This window comes from Dromiciops gliroides, chromosome 2 (genome assembly GCF_019393635.1).
Source record: "Dromiciops gliroides isolate mDroGli1 chromosome 2, mDroGli1.pri, whole genome shotgun sequence".
Classification (NCBI taxonomy): domain Eukaryota; kingdom Metazoa; phylum Chordata; class Mammalia; order Microbiotheria; family Microbiotheriidae; genus Dromiciops; species Dromiciops gliroides.
In genome coordinates, this window is record NC_057862.1 from 167,412,700 (window position 1) to 167,421,439 (window position 8,740).

Sequence of the window (8,740 nt, forward strand, 5' to 3'; positions counted from 1 at the left end):
TCTGTCTCTGTAATTTCCCCTCATTGATCCAAGTCTTCCCCTTTGTAGTCAAACAGAACAAATCCAACCTTCTTTAGAATGACAACTCCAGATATTTGAAGACAGTAGTCATTTCCTCTTAAGTCAATCTTCATCTGGCACAATTTCAAGCCTCCAGCTGAATGAAGAGGTTTGTACTTGTCTTCTGAATTCTGAAGCTGCCCAAAAGGAACTTATTGAAGATCAAAGCATATGAAAAGGTCCTTTATGGATATTTTCTTTGAAAGTATACACTTGGGTTACCAGATGTTTGAATCTGTTATAATTTAGCAGCTACTACAAAACAGCTGTAGCCACATGCCCTGGCTTTTCACATTTGTAGCCAAAACAGATAAAGGGAGGCTTTGGGGAAATATTGGTCCAAAGAGCAACTGAGTACTGTGGAGGCAGGAGTAGGGAGGAAAGGCAAAATGTCAAAATTCTTGGATGACACTGGAGAGAGATTGGCCAACTGGAGGATGGTGATGGGTTACAGAGCCTTTCACCTTTAGGTCACTGATATACCCACTCAGCCTGTAGCATATGAAGGCTGAAACATCTGTCAGCTGGGTAGTGGCCTAAGTGAATGAATTGCCTTTGTCTTTGTAGGGGGGTGTCTGTTTATCTGTTTACCAGAAAAAAGTTATGCAAGCTCAGGGTACTGAAGGCGCCCTTGTATTGGCAGGAAGCCTTGTCTTTGGTCAGACAAAGAGAAGCTACCAAGAGCAGTGGGTCTAATAATGGAGAGGAGTGTGTGGGGAGCAGGGAGGAAGGGTGGTCTTGGTTGGCAGCAGTCTTCTGGATCTTTCTAATGTTCCTTCCACAGAAGAGGATGGACACAGCCAGAAAACGCCTTTGCTGGCTCCAGGAAACCTGCAGAGCTGGCTCATGTGGATCCTGACCAAAGCAGCCTCCACCTCAGGACTTACTGCCAACCACCACAGAAAAATACCTTCTTTGTGATCAGGGCCTACTGGTCATCTTGTTCTAGCTGAGAAGCCCCAGCTACCCAATCCTAACTACTTCTCTTTACGTCTCTCTCCATATTCCTGTACTGAGTCTTGCTGGCTCAGCCCAGAAACAACTCAAGTGGGCCAACAATCATTGGCTCTTAAGCAACACTTGGGTCAATTAAAAGTCACTTCCCTGGACAAAAGGCCATGCGGTGTTTCATAAACAAACCATTTGAAGGTTATGTATAAATGAACAAGGAAAGAATAATTTGCATGAATGATCTTGACTTCATGGATGAAATAAATAATTCCATAAAATATATATTCTAGTTCATATTTTCCCCTCACCCTGACATACTGGAAATCTAGCTGCAGTTATCAGCCCTAGATATAAGAGTAATGTCATTCAGTAGGAAAAAAAATACCCGCCTGTTTCTTGTATTTACTTTTTCCTTCCCCCAGCTAACAATACTTCTTCTGAACCTCTCTGCGTATACTACTTATCAGTCAGCAAGCATTTATAAAGTGCTTATTATGTGTCAGGGGGTATATGAGTGTTCAAAGAGGACTAGTACCTCTGGTAGAAGGGCTTGCCAAGCACTTTTAGGGCTGTTCATTCACCTTTGGGGTCCACCTGGCACTGAATTCTAACCTGTGGCTCCAAGAAGTTGTAGCTTGTGCAGCAGTCACACCCAGGTCAACCTTCTCAGTAGACAAGCTGCCCATTAGTGAGTTAGGGGATGTCAACCCCATGCATGTGAAGACTGCCCCCAGTACAATAGGAAGATAAAAACAATTTATTCCAGTGGCCATGAATGCAACCAAAGCAGGTGCTGTGGAGCACCTAGAGCTTGGTCACATTATCAATCCCAGGCTATCACCACTCATTCTGATTTTTGTCTTGCCAGTGGACTTCAATGGCCCTGGAAGAGAGAGTGAGGCTGATTAATTTTTGCTGCTATTCCTCACTTAAATCCAATTGGTGGGGGGCGGCTAGGTGGTGCAGTGGATAAAGTACCGGCCCTGGATTCAGGAGTACCTAAGTTCAAATCTGGCCTCAGACACTTGACACTTACTAGCTGTGTGACCCTGGGCAAGTCACTTAACCCCCATTTCCCCCCCCAAAAAAATAAAATAAAATAAAATAAAATAAATCCAATTGGTGAACAAGTCAAGACATCACCGCATGACGTCATTGTTTCTCTTTGAAAACGAAGGACAAATTACAATACACTACTCTAAGCACTGAGGATACAAAGAAAGGTAAAAACATCATCCTGCCCTCAAGGAGCTCACATTTCAATGGGGAGACAATATGTAAATAACTAGATATATGCAAGATAGAAAAGTGTAAATGGAAGATAATTTCAGAGAGAAGGCACCAGCAAGGGTGGAGGGGGGAGAGGAAGAAAGATTGGGAAAGCCTCCTTCTGTGATTCTTCTGAGTCTCTATATAACCCAAGCTCATGGATTAGGCAAACACCTATCTTGTCTATGCTTAAAATATGTTGTTGATTGCCTGTTTTTTTTTTTTACTTAAAAAAATTGGGGGGTGGGGGGGTGCAGGGCAATGAGGGTTAAGTGACTTGCCCAGAGTCACACAGCTAGTACATGTCAAGTGTCTGAGGCCAGATTTGAACTCAGGTGCTTCCTGAATCCAGGGCCAGTGCTTTATCTGCTGCACCACCTAGCTGCCTCTTAGCAGCTCTTAGCTTACCTAATACTAGACAAAAAAAATTCCAGACAATTTCAACTTCATATTTAATCCCTAAATTAGAGCCAAGGGGGTTGAATCTCCCTTGGGTTTGGGAGATGAACAAGTAACACCCCTAAGCAGATGCCATGACTTTTTTTTGGTGAGTCAGTTGGGGTTAGATGACTTGATTAAGGTCACCTAGCTAGTAAGTATTAAGTGTCTGAGGCTGGATTTGAATTCAGGTCCTCCTGACTCCAGGGCTGGTGCTCTATCTACTATACCACCTAGCTGCCCCGATGCCATGACTTTTAATAACCACCATGTTGAGCTGAATATAGGTTGTTCCTAAATACAGGACCACATCTTTAAAATAAGGTGGGTTTTTTTTAAAGGAAAAAGTAATATCTGGGTAGTCAGTGGAAAATAACACTAATTATAGCCCAAACTCAGGTTTTGCTCAAGCAAGCTTTTTGGGGGTGGGGTGGGGAGAGAAGTGCCACAACTTATATTTGGATCATTTCGGGAGGTCTGTTTAGTCAGACAGTCTTAAAACAGCTTAAGGATAGTTTTGTGGCTTATTTTTTCATGGACTGGAAATAAAGATTGAGTCTGTGCTGACATGAAATAAAATGAGAAGTCTCCAGAGTAAAATGAATGCTTTGAGATGCAACCACAAAATCCCATTCAGCATTTGATTTCAGATCTTAGTCACTTGTGTTGATCAAACTGGCTGGATGTTTTTCCTCTGGCCATCTAATTTGGCCTATTATGACTATTTATTTAATTCAGAGCCTCATGCCATTAGCCTACCTCTTCTACCGGCCACCAGCCTACTAAAACTCTTAGGATCTGTCCACTTCCTATATTTTTTATTCCATCACCATATATTATTATGTCATTCTTGCTTGCCTCTCATCCCAAACTAATTTGACTTACTTGTGGAGTTGGAGGGATCAAAAATTTTTGGCCCCTTCAGATACATCCAAAGTCCCTGTGGTGTATTTCTGGTTACCCCAAAGTTTAGTGCTTTGGATGTTTACAGATCACACTAGGTCCTCATACCTTGGGATCCTCTCTCCCAACCCCCTCCCTAGGACCCTTGTGGAATGCATGGGAAGCACACTCCCATTCTTTGAAATACTTGTTAGAACATGCCAAGAGTTTCTATGGATGAGTAAGTGCCTGTTATCCCTACACTATGGTGTCAGGAGCCTGTCTGTTCAAGGATTCTTGGCAATATTATAATTACACCTGACATCAGATTACTCTCTAGGTATTCAAAATTTCAGAGGTAGAGAGTGTATAATAACCAGAAATATAGATGGCTAAAAAGAGCCATATTTGATGGAGCAGAGAGATGGCATCCTAACTTCTTATGGGAGCCCCAACCCCAAAGGAACCTGTTAATGAACTCCTGAGACTACCTTGTAATTATTCTATATATGCTTATATAACTTTGAGGAAGTGCTACACAGGGTCTAGGGTATGGGTCTGCTTCCCATTTTATACCAAGATATGTGGTTTGACTGAATTAGTCCTAATTAAAATTATTAGGTTCTTTTTTTTCTCACATTTCAGAGCTCATAAGTCCCCTACACCAGTGTAAATGGGGGAAATTGCTTCACATTTAGGTTATCGCTTTTGTCTAGAGCCTTCCCAAAAGAAGAGAGCAAAAAGATACTCGATATACAATACAAGTTATATATAGGACAAGTAATTTATTCCTACATATAAAAGGAATTATAAACATGGAACACTTACAAGCATGCACTAACAGAATTCAGTAACAACTTGAAGTACTGTTACAATCTGCTTGGAAGTTGACTGTTAAAACTCATCAGAATATAAAGTAATTTGTTGTCTTGCCAAATTGGCATTTTGTATTTCACCTCATCTTGGCACTGTCCTTATAATTCCACTGGGTTAATTTCTAGGCTTGGGCCCATTCTCTTGTCAGTGGCTAGCCTCTCTGATATATGAGTCCATTCCTTCCAGACAGCTTCCAATGGGATCCAGGCCCTTTTGACCAGCTGAACTCACAAGGCTGTCTCTAACTCTAGACATATCCATGTCAAGATACTCATTTGCCTAAGATGAGGAAAAAACAGATAAGAGTAAAGGTAGTCAGGGGCCCCAACTCAAGCTCTCCTAGTTGCAGTTCCAATGAATTAGCCACAAGGTCATGATATGAGAGGGAAAAAGACTCATCCTTGCCTGCCTCTCTCTGGAGTTACAAAGTGCCATCTCTAGCATCAAAGGCAAGAAAAAGTCAACCAAAATCTCTCCCTTTTAAAAAAATACACACCTTAATCATAGGGTTTACCATGTCATATTAAAATTCAAAGTCCTTTTAACACTGGAATACCACATGTCTGGGAGTATCCAAAAAGTTATTAATTCCCCAAAGGCCTAAGTAATTAGTTACCAGGTCCCTGGAGTCTCTAGAAGTTTCTAGGGGAGCTCTAAGAAGATTTTCTCTGAGAGGGCCTGCATAGGCTACTTAAGGCTCATGATTTAGGGATGGTGTTAAGTACTGTATTAAATACCTAGAAGTCATTTTGGTGAATTTGTAAGAGTTTTTTTTTTCCTATCTGAGAATTCCTGTGATAATCTATGTATTTGCCAAGCCCAATAAATATTCATTTATTAAGTGCCTACTATGTGTCAGGTATTATGCTAAAAATCTCTGTCTACTCTCTCTTTTCCTCTCTCTCCTCCCCCTACTCCTTTCTTTTTTCCTCTTCCTCCTCCTCCTCTCTTTTTCTTGTTCTTTCATTTTTTTTTGAGAGCTCAATTCAACAAACATCTTATGACCTATTGGCAAAAAGATCCAGAAATGTGGAGAGCACTGGCCCTAAGGAGACTATGGTTATTGTAGTCTGAATAATGGGATACAGGCTTATGACAGGGATGCTTTGGCCCACAAAAATATCAGTCAGATAAACATATTATTTCTATGACATAGATTGTGCCACCTATACCTTGGCTTAAAGTATTGAATCTGTTCATAGCTGATTATGTAAATGTATATCAAATAATCAGTGGAGACTGAAGCCCATGGCTTGCCAAAGATCTGGTAATAGATAACCTTTTCCATTAACCATTCAAGCCAAATTCTGTAATAATCAATTAATGCTTTTTTCAGTTTGGATATGCAAAAGGAAATTCTTAAAACCTAATAGAATATCTCAAGCAGTGAATTTCTTCCATGTCCCACTTTTATTCTGGAAAAACAACTTGAGACTTCTGGGGACAAAGTCAAGATGGTAGAGTAAAGAAAGCACTCAGCCTAGCTCTCCCAAATTCCCTCCAAACAATTTTAAAATACTGAAGAAAAAACTCCTTAAAAAACAGAATTGGCCAAATAAAACAGAAGTTACAAAAGCTTACTGAAGAAAATAATTCCTTAAACACAAGAATTGGGAAAGCAGAAGCTGGCAACTCCATGACACATCAAGAAACAATAAAATAAAATTGAAAGAATAAAAAAATGTGAAATATCTCATTGAAAAAACAACTAATCATGAAAATATATTGAGGAGAGATAATATAAGAATTGTTGGACAACCTGAAAGCCATCATCAAAGAAAGATGTCAGACATTATATTTCAAGAAACTATTAATGAAAACTTTCCTTATATCCTAGAATGACAGGGTAAAATAGAAATGGAAAGAATTCACTGATCACCTCCTGAAAGAGATCCCCAAATGAAAACTCTCAGAAACATTATAGTCAAATTTCAGAGCTCCCAGATCAAAGAGTAGATACTTCAAGTGGCCAGGAAGAAACCATTACAATACTGTGGAACCACAGTCAAGGTCACACAAGATTTAGCAGATGCCATGTTAAAGGATCAAAGGGTTTGGAATATGATAGTCTGAAGACATAAGAGCTAGGATTACAACCAAGAATAACCTATCCAGCAAAACAGTATAATTTTTCAAAGGGGAAAATGAATAGTTAAAGAAATAGAAGACTTTCAAGAATCCCTAATGAAAAGATCAGCATTGAATAGAAAATTTGACTTTCAAATACAAGACTCAAGACAAGGATAAAGAGTTAAACTTGAAAGAGAAACCACAAAAGACTCAATACAGTTATATGTTTATCTTCCAATATGGGAAGAAGAGATATCTAAGAATTTTATCATTATTAAGACAGTTAGAAGGATACTACATACAAAGAGAGTGTGGAGGGGTGTTGATTATGTTGAGATAATGTAAAAAAGTGGATAAGTTAGAAAAAGGATGCCCTGGTAGAAGGGGGAAGTGAGGGGAAGAATGGGGAAAATTATCTCACATAAAGGAATTGGTTTTTACAGTGGAGGGGGAAATGATGAAGGAGACATGCAATGTTTGAACTTCACTCAAATCTAAATAGGTTCAAATAGAGAAAATATATATACATTCTCAATTGGTAAGAGTAATCTTTATTACCCAACAGGGAAGCAGGAGGGGGAGGGGATAAGAGAAAAGGGGGAGGATGATAAAAGGAAAGGCAGATAAAGAAAGTAATGGTCAGAAACAAAACAGACTTTAGAGGAGGGTCAGAGTAAAGAGAGAGAGAAGGACAAACAGAAAAAAATAAGATGGAAGAAAATGCACAGTTAGTAATCATAACTGTTTATGTGAATGGGATCAATTCATCCATAAAACAGAAATGGATAGAGTTGGTTAGAAAAAAGAGAGATACACACAGTTAAAGGGGTGGGGTGGGGCTGGAATAGAATCTATTATACTTCAGTCAAAGTAAAATAAATACGGCGGTAGAAATCACGATTGTAGAAAAAACAAAAGCAAAAATAGATCTTATTAAAAGGCATAAACAGAGAAACTACATTTTTCTAAAAGGAACCATAGACAATGAAGTAATATCAATGCTAAACATATGTGCACAAAATTAAATATCATCCAAATTCTTAAAGGAAACGTTAAATGAGTTATAAAAGGAAAGATACATTGAAACTGTACTAGTGGGGGACCTCAACTTTCTCCTTTCAGAACTAGATAAATCTAACCATAAAATAAATAAAAAATAAGCCAAGGAGATGAATAGAATCTTAGAAATGTTAAATAAGATAGAAATCTGGAGAAAACTGAATAGTAATAGAAAGGAAGTTTACCCTTTTTTCAGCTGCACATGGCACCTTCACAAAAATTGACCATCAATTATGGCATAAAACCTGACAACCAAATGCAAAAAAGCAGAAATATTAAATTCATCCTTTTCAGACCATAATGCAAAAAAAAAAAACATTCAAAAAAGGTCAGTGGAAACATAGACTAAAAATTAATTGGAAACAGAATAATCTAATCCTAAGAATGAGTGGGTGAAAGAACAAGATTTTATTTATTTTTTTATTTTTTTTGCAGGGCAATGGGGGTTAAGTGACTTGCCCAGGGTCACACAGCTAGTAAGTGTTAAGTGTCTGAGGCCAGATTTGAACTCAGGTACTCCTGAATCCAGGGCCAGTGCTTTATCCGCTGCGCCACCTAGCTGCCCCAAGAACAAGATTTTATTAAAGAGAATTACAGCAGTGAGACAACATACCAAATTTGTAGGATGCAGTCAAAGCAGTACTTAGAAGAAAATTTATATTTCTAAATGCTTACATCAGAGATAGGCAGAAAGAGCAGACCAATGAGTTGAGCATGCAGCTAATAAAAAAGACTAGAAAAAGAACAAATGAAAAATCCCCAATTAAATATCAAAATAGAAATCCTGAAAATGAAAGAAGAGATTTTTTAAATGGAAAGTAAAAAAAGAAGCATTGAACCAATAAATAAATAAACTAGAAACTAGTTTTATGAAAAAACTAATAAAGTAGATAAACCATCCATTAATTTGGTTTGAAAAGAAAACCAAATTATTAGTACCAAAAATAAAAAGGGTGAATATATCACCAATAAAGATGGCATTAAAGCAATTATTACGAGTTATTTTGTCCAATTGTATGCCAGTAAAACTGATCATCTAAATTAAATGGATGAATGTTTTTTAAAAAACATAAATTGCCCAGATTAACAGAAGAGGAAATAGAATATTTAACTAACTCTGTCTTAGAAAAAGAAA